Raw genomic sequence first — 12,738 nt, 5'->3', positions numbered from 1 at the left:
TCTCAGCTCACTGCAACCTCCACCTCCCGGGTTTACGCCATTCTCCTGCCTCAGCCTTCTGAGTAGCTGGGACTACAGGCGCCTGCCACCACACTCGGCTAAATTTTTGTATTTTTTTTTTTTAGTAGAGATGGGGTTTTACTGTGTTAGCCAGGATGATCTCGATCTCCTGACTTCGTGATCTGCCCACCTCCACCTCTTAAAGTGCTGACATTACAGGCGTGAGCCACCGCGCCCAGCCTTATTGTGTTTTATATAAGTACGGGTCCAAAACAGATTGGATTTTTTTTTTTTTTTTAAGAGATAGGATCTTGCTGTGTTGCCCAGGCTGGCATTGAACTCCTGGGCTCAAGTAATCCTCCCGCCTCAGCCCTCTAAGTAGCTGGGACTACAGGTATGTACCACCATGCCCGGTCTAGATTGGAAATTTTTTTTAAATGATCTTTTACAACATTTGAGAAGCACTGATGTGGGCAGAGGAAAAAAGTGCAAGCTCAAAGGGTTGGAGAAGTGAGAGAGTGGCGTGATTAGTATACGCACATGTGGCACGTGTGCCGGAGATGCACTAGAGACTCACCTGGGCCGTCTCTTGAAACTTTCAATGCTCTGGGCTTTTATAGACAAATTCACAGCTGGGGCTGGGCGCGGTGGCTCACACCTGTAATCCTAGCACTGTGGGAGGCTGAGGCAGTACGATCACTTGAGGCCAGTAGCAGGGCACAAAAAAATTAAAAATTAGCCAGACATGGTAGTGTGTGCCAGTAGTCCTAGCTACTAGGAAGACTGAGGCAGGAGGATCACTTGAGCCCAGGAGCTTAAGGTCTATTTAAGTTAAGGTACAGTGAGCTGTGATTACACCACTGCACTCCAGCCTGGGGAATAGAGCAAGACCTTGTCTCTTAAAAAAAAAAAAGTAACAGGCCGGGCGCGGTGGCTCAAGCCTGTAATCCCAGCACTTTGGGAGGCCGAGACGGGCGGATCACGAGGTCAGGAGATCGAGACCATCCTGGCTAACACTGTGAAACCCCGTCTCCACTAAAAAATACAAAAAACTAGCCGGGCAAGGTGGCGGGCGCCTGTAGTCCCAGCTACTCGGGAGGCTGAGGCAGGAGAATGGCGTGAACCTGGGAGGTGGAGCTTGCAGTGAGCTGAGATCCGGCCACTGCACTCCAGCCCCGGCGACAGAGTGAGACTCCGTCTCAAAAAAAAAAAAAAAAAAAAACAAATATGACTATTTTCAAGAAATAGCTGGAATATTCTTTGTGTTCAGAAGTACAAGAACAGCACATTTGCAGGGCGGACTGATAGGTTGAAGAGAAGCCTTGGGACGTGTACTAACTAGACTCTAGGCTCAGCTTCTGTCACAAGGAGCCCAAAACAGTGACTCAGCAAAATAGGTTATTCATCATGTGACAGTTCAGAGGTGAGTGGTCCAGGGTTAGGGTTAGACAACAACTGTTAACGCAGAATCATCTAGGGACCCAGGGCCGTGCTGTCATGTTGCTCCTGCATCCCCGAGGTTGTCATCTGTGGTTAAAGTGGTTCACCAGCCCCAAGTCCTCCTTCAAGCCCATGAAAAAGGAAGCAGAAATACAGGGCCTGGAAATTACACTGATCCCATTGGCCAGAACTTAGTCTCAGCTTACCACCCTATACACAAGACTGAAATGCCTCTAGCTGGATAGTTAAACGTTCATTTAAACTTGGGGCGTTCAGGCCGGGCGCAGTGGCTCAAGCCTGTAGTCCCAGCACTTTGGGAGGCCGAGACGGGTGGATCACGAGGTCAGGAGATCGAGACCATCCTGGCTAACACGGCGAAACCCCGTCTCTACTAAAAAACACAAAAAATTAGCCGGGCGAGATGGCAGGCGCCTGTAGTCCCAGCTACTCGGGAGGCTGAGGCAGGAGAATGGCGTAAACCCGGGAGGCGGAGCTTGCAGTGAGCCGAGATCGCGCCACTGCACTCCAGCCTGGGTGACAGAGCGAGACTCCGTCTCAAAACAAAAAAAAAAAAAAAAAAACTTGGGGCGTTTTGTTTCTAAACGAAGGGAGGGGGCACAAGTATTAGTCTGTCACACAAGAGAAAGAATACAGAGAAAGGGTTTGAAGCGAATGGCTTATAAATAGTCCAAAGTCTGCTCATGGCTGAGGTCAGAGCCAGCATGTTGACCATTTCCGTGCTGCATGCTTTAGGTACCTTATCTCACTTAATCTCAGAATAACCCTATTGTCATTCCCATTTTGTAGATGGGAAAACAGGCTCAAAGAGATAAGTGATTTACCTTCCACACAACGGGGAAGTAAGGGGTCCAGGTGCACATTAAGGCAGCCTGTGCCTGACTCTTATACCTGGTGCTGCTTACATTTCCAGAGGGGGCAGCCTGGAGGAGAAGGCTAGGGACTGGACTCAACGTGTGAGTACTTGGTGGAAGGGAAGCCAGAGGATGGAGTGGCCAGAGGTGAAGAACCAGAGGGGAGCAGTGATGGAAAGGCCGGAGAGCTTACGCATTTCAGGGCTGGGCTGCCAAGTACCTCACTTGGCCAGTTCAGCATTCTTTGGCAGGAGGCACAGCCATTGTGTTGTCCAGTGCCAGGGTATATACGTTTTTCAGTTTCCAATCTACCAGTGGTGACTTTTGAACAGCATTGTCAAACCCTTTTCTGCCCAGGGCTAGATAGTGTATATTTTAAGCTTTGTGGGCCACATGTGGATTGTCACTCCTTTTCTTCTTAACAACAACTTTTTTTTTTTTTGAGACAGTCTCGCTCTGTTGCCCAGGCTGTTAACTACCATTAACTTTTTAATGCCTCTCTTTCTGGTGTGTGTATATTTATTGCTAGATGGAATCATCCTATATATATGTCATCCATTGCTGTTTCCTGTCCCTTTACATAACATGAGCTGCTTTCTGAAATTTTACTTATTTCTTTTTAATGTCTTTATTTTATAGGCAGAGTCTTGCTCTGTCACCCAAGTTGGAGTTCAGTGGTGCAATCTCAGCTCACTGCAACCTCAACCTCCCTAGTAGCTGGAACACCCACCACCATGCCTGTCTAATTTTTGTATTTTTAGTAGAGACAGGTTTTCACCATGTTGGCCAGGCAGGTCTTGAACTCCTGGCTTTAAGTGATCCTCCCGCCTCGGTGTCCCAAAGTACTGGGATTACAGGCGTGAGCCACCATGCCTGGCCTCCCCTCCCTTTACATAACATGAGCTGCTTTCCTAAATTTTCGCTAATCCCCTGGGGAGGTGGGAGGTCATAGGGGCCAAAAGAACAAGGCTCAAGTCAAGACGCCTGGTTCAAATTCCAGCCCTTCCCTTAGAAGCTGCCACCCTTGGGACAATCTCGTTTCTCCAAGCCTCAGTGGCTTCATCTGTGAAAGAATCATATCTCTTTGTTGGAGTTGCTGTGCATTCCATGCAAGGGCCATATATGCCAAGTGACCCTCATGCCAAAGGAGCCAAAAAAAAAAAAAACGAGGCAGACAAATCCAGTTTGTCAGTTTGGGGTGATTTATTAAGGAACTTACACACAAAAGCATGGTGTTGGGGACGCCATGAAAGATCTCCACACCGCAGCCCCAAGACCCAGCGCTGATGTGTTGGAGCAAAAGCATAGTGCTCTGGAAGGAATGTATGGGTCGCTACAGTGCTCACAGCCTGTCATTTCTGCAACAACTGGGTGGTTTTGGAGGAAATTTACAATTAACAAGTGTTCCTACATAAAGAGTCATTCATCCACCAGGCATGGTAGCACACAGCTATAGTCCCAGCAACTCAGGAGACTGAGGTGGGAGGATCACCTGAGCCTAGAAGGTCGAGGCTTCAGTGAGATGTGATTGCACCACTGCGTTCCAACCTGGGTGACAGACTGAGACTCTGTCTCAAGACGAAAAAACATGAGAAGAGAAGCAGTTTGAATAAAGTATTATCTCTAATGAAAAGTACTTTAGGCCGGGTATGGTGGCTCATGCCTGTAATCCCAGTACTTTGGGAGGCTGAGGCAGGTGGACCACGAGGTCAGGAATTTGAGACCAGCCTGGCAAACATGTTGAAACCCTGTCTCTACTAAAAATACAAATAGCCAGGCGTAGTGGCGCGTGCCTATAGTCCAAGCTACTTGGGAGGCTGAGACAGGAGAATCGCTTGAATCCAAGAGGCGTAGGTTGCAGTGAGCCACGATCCTGCCATTGCACTCCAGCCTGGGTGACAGAGGGAGACTCCGTCTCAAAAAAAAAAAAAAAAAAAAGTACTTAAAAAAAATTTTTTTTAATTACAATGCCAGACCTAGGCAGGTGGATCACGAGGTCAAGAGATCAACACCATCCTGGCCAACATGGTGAAACCCCATCTCTACTAAAAATACAAAAATAAGCCAGTTGTGGTGGCACACACCTGTAATCCCAGCCACTTAGGAGGCTGAGGCAGGAGAATCCCTTGAACTCAGGAGGCGGAGGTAGCAGTGAGCCGAGATCGCGCCACTGTTCTCCAGCCTGAGCAACAGTGAGACTCCATCTCAAAAACAAAAACAAAAGCAAGCCAGGCACGGCTCACACCAGTAATCCCAGCACTTTGGGAGGCCAAGTGGGGAGGGTTGCCTGAGCCCAGGAGTTTGAGACCAGCATGGACAATATAGTGACTCCCGTCTTTATAAAAATTTTTTTTAAATTAAAAAAGTAATACATCAAGGCTGGGTACAGTGGCTCATACCTATAATCCCAGCATATTGGGAGGCCAAGGTGAGAGTTGCTTGAGATCAGAAAGTTGATACCACCCTGGGCAACATAGCAAGACCCCAGCTTTAAAAATTTTTTTTTTTTTTAATGAGCAGGGGGCATTTGTTGAGCTGGTCTATTGTCCCAGCTACTTGGAGGATGACAGTTCAAGTGCCAGGGTCCGAGCCAGAAGATGTGGGGTGTAACCTATGATGAACGGGTTGTGATCTGTATCACACCTGAATTCACAGCCTAAATAAAGGGGAGAGAAGGCAGTGACTGTGCTGCCGGCGTGGAAACCAAACTTCCCTTTCAGTCTCTTCCACTGACCTGACACTTCCCCTTGTAGGGCCTCAGGATCCTCATCTTTCTAATGAAGAGGATCGTTTCCAAAGGATGGCAGACAAAATTGTTTCAGTACCTTCTGATCAGTTATCTAATTTTTTTTTTTTTCTGAGATGGAGTCTTGCTCTGTTACCCAGGCTGGAGTGCAATGGCGCGATCTTGGGTCACTGCAACCTCTGCCTCTCATATTCAAGTATTCTCCTGCCTCAGCCTCCCGAGTAGCTGGGATTATAGGCGTCCACCACCACACCCGGCTGTCAGTTATCTAATTTTATTTTACTTAAAATTATTAAGGTGAAATAACATAAAGTAACTATTTATTTACTTATTTATTTATATCTGTCTGTCTATCTGTTTGAGATGGGGTTTTGCTCTTGTTGCCCAGGCTGGAGCGCAGTGGCGTGATTTCAGCTCGCTGCAACCTCCGCCTCCCAGGATCAAGTGATTCTCCTCCCTCAGCCTCCTGGGTAGCTGGGATTACAGGTGCACACCACCACACCCAGTTAAGTTTTGTATTTTATTAATAGAGATGGGGTTTTGCCATGTTGGCCAGGCTGGTCTCGAGCTCCTGACCTCAGGTGATCTGCCCACTTTGGCCTCCCAGAGTATTTATTTTTTTGAAACAGGGTCTTGCTCTGTCATCCTGGCTAGAGTGCAATGGCGCAGTGATAGCTCACTGCAGCCTTGAACGAACTCCTGGGTTCAAGTGATCCTCCCGTCTCAGCCTCCAGATAGCTGGGGCTATAGGTAATTTTTTTTTTTTTTTTTTTTTTTTTTGAGACAGTCTTACTCGTCACCCAGGCTCAGATGCAATGGCAAGATCTTGGCTCACTGCAACTTCCACTTCCCGGGTTCGGGTGATTCTCCTGCCTCAGCCTACCGAGTAGCTGGGATTACAGGCACTGGTTACCATGCCTGGCTAATCTTTTTTTTTTTTTTTTTCTTTAATACAAAGATGAGGTTTCACCATATTGGCCAAGCTGCTCTTGAACTCCTGATCTCAGGTGATCCACCTGTCCCCCAAAGTGCCATGCCCAGCTAATTTTTAAATTGAGACCAGGTCTCCCTGTGTTGACCATGCTGATCTTGAACTTCTAGGATCAAGTGATCCTTCTGCCTGGGCCTCCCAAACTTCTCGAATTCCAGGCACGAGCCATCGTGGCTGGCCTGATTTTTTAAAAGAAACAGAAATTTGGATTTTATTGTGAAATCTCCCCATCTTAGTATATTGGATTTCATTATTTTTACATCCGGCAGATAATGTGTCAATGTCAAAACAAGGTTTGAGGGAGGTGCAGCTCACACATGAGTGTGAAAACCCAGTCATCACGTTTATGAACTACAAAAGGATCTGGATTTAATTATTTAAAACACATCTTGGCCAGGCCCGGTGGCTCACGCCTGTAATCCCAGCACTTTGGGAGGCCAAGGCAGGTGGATCATCTGAGGTCAGGAGATTGAGACCATCCTGGCCAACATGGTGAAACCCTGTCTCTCTACTAAAAATACAAAAATTACCTGGGTGCGCTGGTGTGAGCCTGTAGTCCCAGCTACTCAGGAGGCTGAGGCAGAAGAATCACTTGAACCCAGGAGGCGGAGGTTGCAATGAGCCGAGATCACGCCACTGCACTCCAGCCTGGCGACAGAGTGACTCTGGCTCAAAAAAAAAAAAAAAGACATTCTATTGGTCAATACTATATAAGACAAGCAAAACATTTGCTGGTCAGGTGATGAATGGTGAATTCTGCTTTCATCACAGTTACTAAGTGTCAAGCATTCAACCACAATTTATTGAGACTTCCATGCAGACCTTTGTGGAAAGCAAAGCACTGGGGAGAGATTCCATGAACATCATTCATTTAAACACCCGTTTGTTTTTTATTTGATTTATGTATTTAATTTTATTTTTTTAAGAGGGAGTCTTGGCCGGGCACGGTGGCTCAAGCCTGTAATCCCAGCACTTTGGGAGGCCGAGACAGGCGGATCACGAGGTCAGGAGATCGAGACCATCCTGGCTAATGCGGTGAAACCCCGTCTCTACTAAAAAATACAAAAAAACGAGGCGGGCGTCTGTAGTCCCAGCTACTCGGGAGGCTGAGGCAGGAGAATGGCGTAAACCCGGGAGGCGGAGCTTGCCGTGAGCTGAGATCCGGCCACTGCACTCCGGCCTGGGCGGCAGAGCAAGCCTCCGTCTCAAAAAAAAAAAAAAAAAAAAAAAAAGAGGGAGTCTTGCTCTTGTCACCCAGGCTGGAGTGCAGTGGCACGATCTCGGCACTGCAACCTCTGTCTCGGTTCAAGAGATTCTCCTGCCTCCGCCTCCTGAGTAGCTGGGATTACAGGTGCCCACCCCCACGCCTGGCTAATTTTGGTACTTTTAGTAGAGATGGGGTTTCACCATGTTGGCCAGGCTGGTCTTGAACTCCTGACCTCAGTTGATCTGCCCGCCTTGGCCTCCCAAAGTGCTGGGATTACAGGCATGAGCCACCACACCCGGCTATTTTACTTTTTAAAATTAAGACAGAGTCTCACTTTGTCACCCAGGCTGGAGTACAGTGGCACAATCTTGGCTCACTGCAACTTCTGCCTCCCAGGTTAAAGCAATTCTCAGCCTCCCAAGTAGCTGGGATTACAGGCATGCACCACCACGCCTGGCTAATTTTTGTATTTTTAGTAGAGATGAGGTTTCGCCATGTTGGCCAGGCTGGTCTTGAACTGCTGACCTCAAGTGAATTTTCTGCCTCAGCCTCCAAAAGTACTGGGATTATAGGCATGAGCCACTGCACCTGGCCTCTGTTTGTTTATTTTTGAGATGGAGTCTTGCTCTTGTTGCCCGGGCTGGAGTGCAATGGCATGATCTTGGCTCACTGCAACCTCCGTCTCCTGGGTTCAAGCAATTCTCCTGCCGCAGCCTCCCGAGTAGTTGGGATTACAGACACCCACCACCATGCCTGGCTAATTTTTGTATTTTTAGTAGAGACAGGGTTTCTCTATGTTGGCCATAGAGAAACCTATGGCCTAGTTTGGTCTTGAACTCCTGAGTCCAGGTAATCTGCCCGCCTTGGCCTCCCAGAGTGCTGGGATTACAGGCATGAGCCACCACACCCGGCCCCCATTTATTTTTTAGACTTTTATTTTATTATATTTTTTGAGACAGGGTCTCACTGTGTCCCCCAGACTGGTGTGCAGTGGCACAATCACAGCTCACTGAAGCCTCCCAGCTCAAGCAATCCTCTCACCTCAGCTTCCCAGGTAACTAGAACGTGCCACTACACGTGGCTAATTTTTCTTTCTTTTTTTTTTTTTTAGAGATTTGGGTCTTGCTATGTTGCCCAGGCTGATCTTGAATTCCTGGGCTCAAGCGATCCTCCCACATTGGCCTCCCAAAGTGCTAGGATTACAGAAGTGAGGCACCGTGCCCAGAGTTAAACACCTATTTATTGTGCACTTTCTCTGTACCAGGCCCTGATCTGAGCCCTCACAGATGTGAACAAGACCTTACTCTCCAGGGACCAGGGGAAGGAAGTGCTACTTCTGTGCTCTGGAGAACCGAGGTCTGCAATCAGAAGAGATGAGAATGGAGGCCAGGTGTGGTGGTGGTTCACACCTGTACTCACAACACTTTGGGAGGTTGAGGCAGGAGGATCACCTGAGGTTAGGAATTCGAGAGCAACCTGGCCAACATGGTGAAACTCTATCTCTACTGAAAATACAAAAATTAGCCAGGTGGGATTAGCCCGTAATCCCAGCTACTTGGGAGACTGAGGCAGAAGAATTGCTTGAATCTGGAAGGTAGAGGTTGCAGTGAGCTGGGATCCTGCCACTGCGCTGCAGCCTGGGAGACAGAGAGAGACTCTCAAAAAAAAAGTTAATTAAAAATTTTAAAAACACCAGTCACAGTGGCTCACACCTGTAATCCCAGCACTTTGGGAGGCCGAGGCAGGTGGATCACAAGGTCAGGGGCTCAAGACCAGCCTGGCCAAGATGGTGAAACCCTGTCTCTGCTAAAAATACAAAAATTAGCTGGGCGCGGTGGCAGGCGCCTGTAATCCCAGTTACTCGGGAGACTGAGGCAGGAGAATCGCTTGAACTCGGGAGATGAAGGTTGCAGTGAGCTGAGATGGTGCCACTGCACTCTAGCCTGGGTGACAAGAGTGAGACTCTGTCAAAAAAAAAAAAAAAAAAAAAAAAAATGGAATTGCTAGGACAGTCTAGATAGTTTTCACAAAGCAAGACTTTGGTCTCCTCTTCAGGACCCAGCATGGCCTCAGATCCAGCCACCAGGCCCCGAATACCTTCAAGTTTGAGTGTAGAAGGGCATATCTTGCCTTCTTTTTGTACTACCCCTGACACCCTGACGTTCTTGACTCATCTGTCTTCATCTTCTGAGCCAACTTTGCTTCCCCACAGAGGGAGGGTACTATTCCCTCACAAAACACAGCTCAAGGCTCACTCTTTCGTCTTTTCCTATAGAAGAGCCAAAGGGCATGACAGTCCCCTCTGTTCCTTTAACCTACCCACTCTACCCTCACAGCCCTTCTCAGCCTTCACAGTCCATGTGCAGTCTTGAATTCTGGGCTTCATATTCTCGACACACTCTGCAAACAGAATCCCCTGGGAAGCTTTATTTATTTACTTTTTTTTTTTTTTTTTTTTGAGACAGAGTCTCACTGTCACTCAGGCTGGAGTGCAATGGCACAACCTCGGCTCACTGCAACCTCTGCCTCCCGGGTTCAAGCGATTCTCCCGCTTCAGCCTCCCGAGTATCTGGGACTACAGGTGTGTGCCACCACACCTCGCTCATTTTTGTATTTTTGGTAGAGACAGGGTTTCACTACGTTGGCCAGGCTGGTCTCAAACTCCTGACCTCGTGATCCTCATGCCTCAGCCTCTCAAAGTGCTGGGTGAATTACAGGCGTGAGCCACTGCACCTGGCCTATTTACTTATTTTTATTTTGAGACAGGTTCTCACTTTGTTGCCCAGGCTGCAGTGCAGTGGCGTGAACATGGCTTATAGCAGCCTTGACCTCCTGGGCTCAAGCAAGCCTCCTTCCTCAGTCCCCCAGGCAGCTGGAACCACAGACATGTGCCACCACGTCTGGCTAATTTTTTTTTTTTTTTTTTTTTGAGTGGAGTCTGGCTCTGTCACACAGGCCATAGTACAATGGCACGATCTCGGCTCACTGCAACCTCTGCCTCCCAGGTTCAAGGGATTTTTCTGCCTCAGCCTCCCATACAGGCATGTGCCACCACATCCGACTAATTTTTGTATTTTTGGTAGAGATTGGGTTTCACCATGTTGGCCAGGCTGATCTTGAACTCCTGACCTTACGTGATCTGCCTGCCTCAGCCTCCCAAAGTGCTGGGATTACAGGCGTGAGCCATCATGCCCAGCGGATTTCCAGCTGATTTTTGTATTTTTTTTTGTAGAGATGGGGTTTTGCCATGTTTCCCAGACTTGTTTCAAACCTCGGAGCTCAAGCAGCCCTCCCGTCTCAGCCTCCCGAAGTCCTGGTTTTACAGGTGTGAGCCACCATGCCCGGCCTACCTGAGAAGTTTAAAAAAATAAATAAATAAATAAATAAAAAATCCTGATGATCCAACTATTTGCTGTTTACAGGAGACACTTTAGGTCCAATGATATATATAGGTTGAAAGTAAAAGGATAGAAATATGCAAAAGAAAGCTGGAGTGCTTATACAAGACAAAATTTACGATAAGAAATAAATTGTGGCCGTGCACGGTGGTTCACGCCTATAGTCCCAGCACTTTGGGACACCGAGGCAGGTGGATCACTTGAGGTCAGGAGTTCAAGACCATCCTGACCAACATGATGAAACCCCATCTCTACTAAAAATACAAAGTTAGCTGGTCATGGTGGCAGGTCTCTGTAATCCCAGCTACTCGGAAGGCAGGAGAATCGCTTGAACCCGGGAGGCAGAGGTTGCAGTGAGCCAAGATCGAGTCACTGCACTACAGCCCGGATAACAAGAGCGAAACTCCAGCTCAAAAAAAAAAAAGAAAGAAAGAAAGAAATTGAGGCAGGGCGCAGTGGCTCATGCCTGTAATCCCAGCATTTTGGGAGGTCAGGGGCGTGTGGTTCACTTGAGGCCAGGAGTTTGAGACCAACCTTGCCAACATGGCAAAACCCTGTCTCTACTAAAAGTACAAAAATTAGCTGGGCATGGTGGCCCGTGCCTGTAGTTCCGGCTACTCAGGAGGCTGAGGGAGGAGAATCACTTGTACCTGGGAGGCGGAGGTTGCAGTGAGTCGAGACAGTGCCACTGCACTCTAGCCTGGGTGGCGGAGCAAGACTGTGTCTCAAAAACACAAACCAAAAAAAAGTTAACCAGGTGTGGTGGTATGCACCTATAGTCCCAGCTACTTGGGAGGCTGAGGCAGGAGGATCGCTTGAGCCTAAGAGATTGAGGCTGCAGTGAGCTGTGATCACACCACTGCACTCCAGCCTAGGCAGCAGAGTGAGACTCTGCCTCAAAAACAAAAGAAGAAGAAGGAAAAAGAGGAAGAGAAGAAAGAAGAAGAAGAAGAAAGAGAAGAAGGAGGAGCCAGGCATGGTGACTCACACCTGTAATCCCGGTTTAGGGAGGCTGAAGCAGATGGATAGCTTGAGGCCAGGAGTTCAAGACCATCCTGGCCAACATGGTGAAACCCTGTCCGTACTAAATAAAAAAATTAGCCAGGCATGGTGGCACATGCCTGTGGTCACAGCTACTCAGGAGGCTGAGGCACAAGAATCGCTTGAACCCAGACGATGGAGTTTGCAGTAGCTGAGATCTTACCACTGCACTCCAGCCTGGGTGACAAGAGACTCTGTCTCAAAAAAAAAAAAAAAAAAAAAAAAAAAGATAATAAAAATGAGCAGAAATAAATGCAACAGAGAATAAAAAACAATAGAGGAAGTAAGTAAAACCAAAATTTGGTTCTTTGAAAAATCCATAAAATTGATGAACCTTTAGATGGACTGACCAAGAAAAACACAGGAGACTCAAACTGCAAAACAGGAGCAAAAGAGCAGACATCGCTGCCAACATTAGATAAGTAAAAGAATTATCAGGGAACACTGAATAGTTGTATGCCAACAAATTAGATGAAATGAACAAATTCTTAGGGGAATTTAAACACCAAAATTAAGAAGAAATATAAAATCTAGGCCGGGCATGGTGGCTCACACCTGTAATCCCAGCACTTTGAGGGGCTAAGTCACATGGACCATCTGAGATCAGGAGTTCGAAACCAGCCTGACCAACATGGTGAAACTCCGTCTCTACTAAAGATACAAAAAATTAGCCAGGCGAGTGGCGCACACCTGTAATCCCAGCTGAGGCAAGAGAATCACTTGAACCAGGGAGGTGGAGGTTTGCAGTAAGCCGAGATTGTGCCATTGCACTCCTGCCTGGGTGACAGGGAGAGACTCTGTCAAAAATAAATAAATAAATAAATACAAAAATTAGCTGGATATGATGGCATGTGCCTGTAGTCCCCGCTACTCTGGAGACTGAGGCAGGAGAGTCACTTGAACCCAGGAGGCAGAGGTTGTAGTGAGCTGAGATTGCACCATAGCACTCCAGCCTGGGCAACAAGAGGGAAACTCCATCTCAGAAAGAAAGAAATATAAAATCTAAATTCGTCTATTATAAGTAAAGACTTGTGCTGTGTCAT

The 12,738-nt window shown here is 47.6% G+C and overlaps 1 non-coding gene across 1 annotated transcript; it reads right to left on the bottom strand.

Annotated features, from left to right (window-relative positions):
- Positions 1-6,308: 6,308 nt before the first annotated feature.
- LOC115895363 lies at positions 6,309-6,412 on the bottom strand. The gene has a single exon (XR_004055565.1). It is a non-coding gene; the product is annotated as a small nucleolar RNA U13 (small nucleolar RNA).
- Positions 6,413-12,738: the final 6,326 nt, after the last annotated feature.

Source organism: Rhinopithecus roxellana, chromosome 20 (genome assembly GCF_007565055.1).
Source record: "Rhinopithecus roxellana isolate Shanxi Qingling chromosome 20, ASM756505v1, whole genome shotgun sequence".
NCBI lineage: Eukaryota > Metazoa > Chordata > Mammalia > Primates > Cercopithecidae > Rhinopithecus > Rhinopithecus roxellana.
This window is presented reverse-complemented; position numbering and strand designations above follow the sequence as displayed.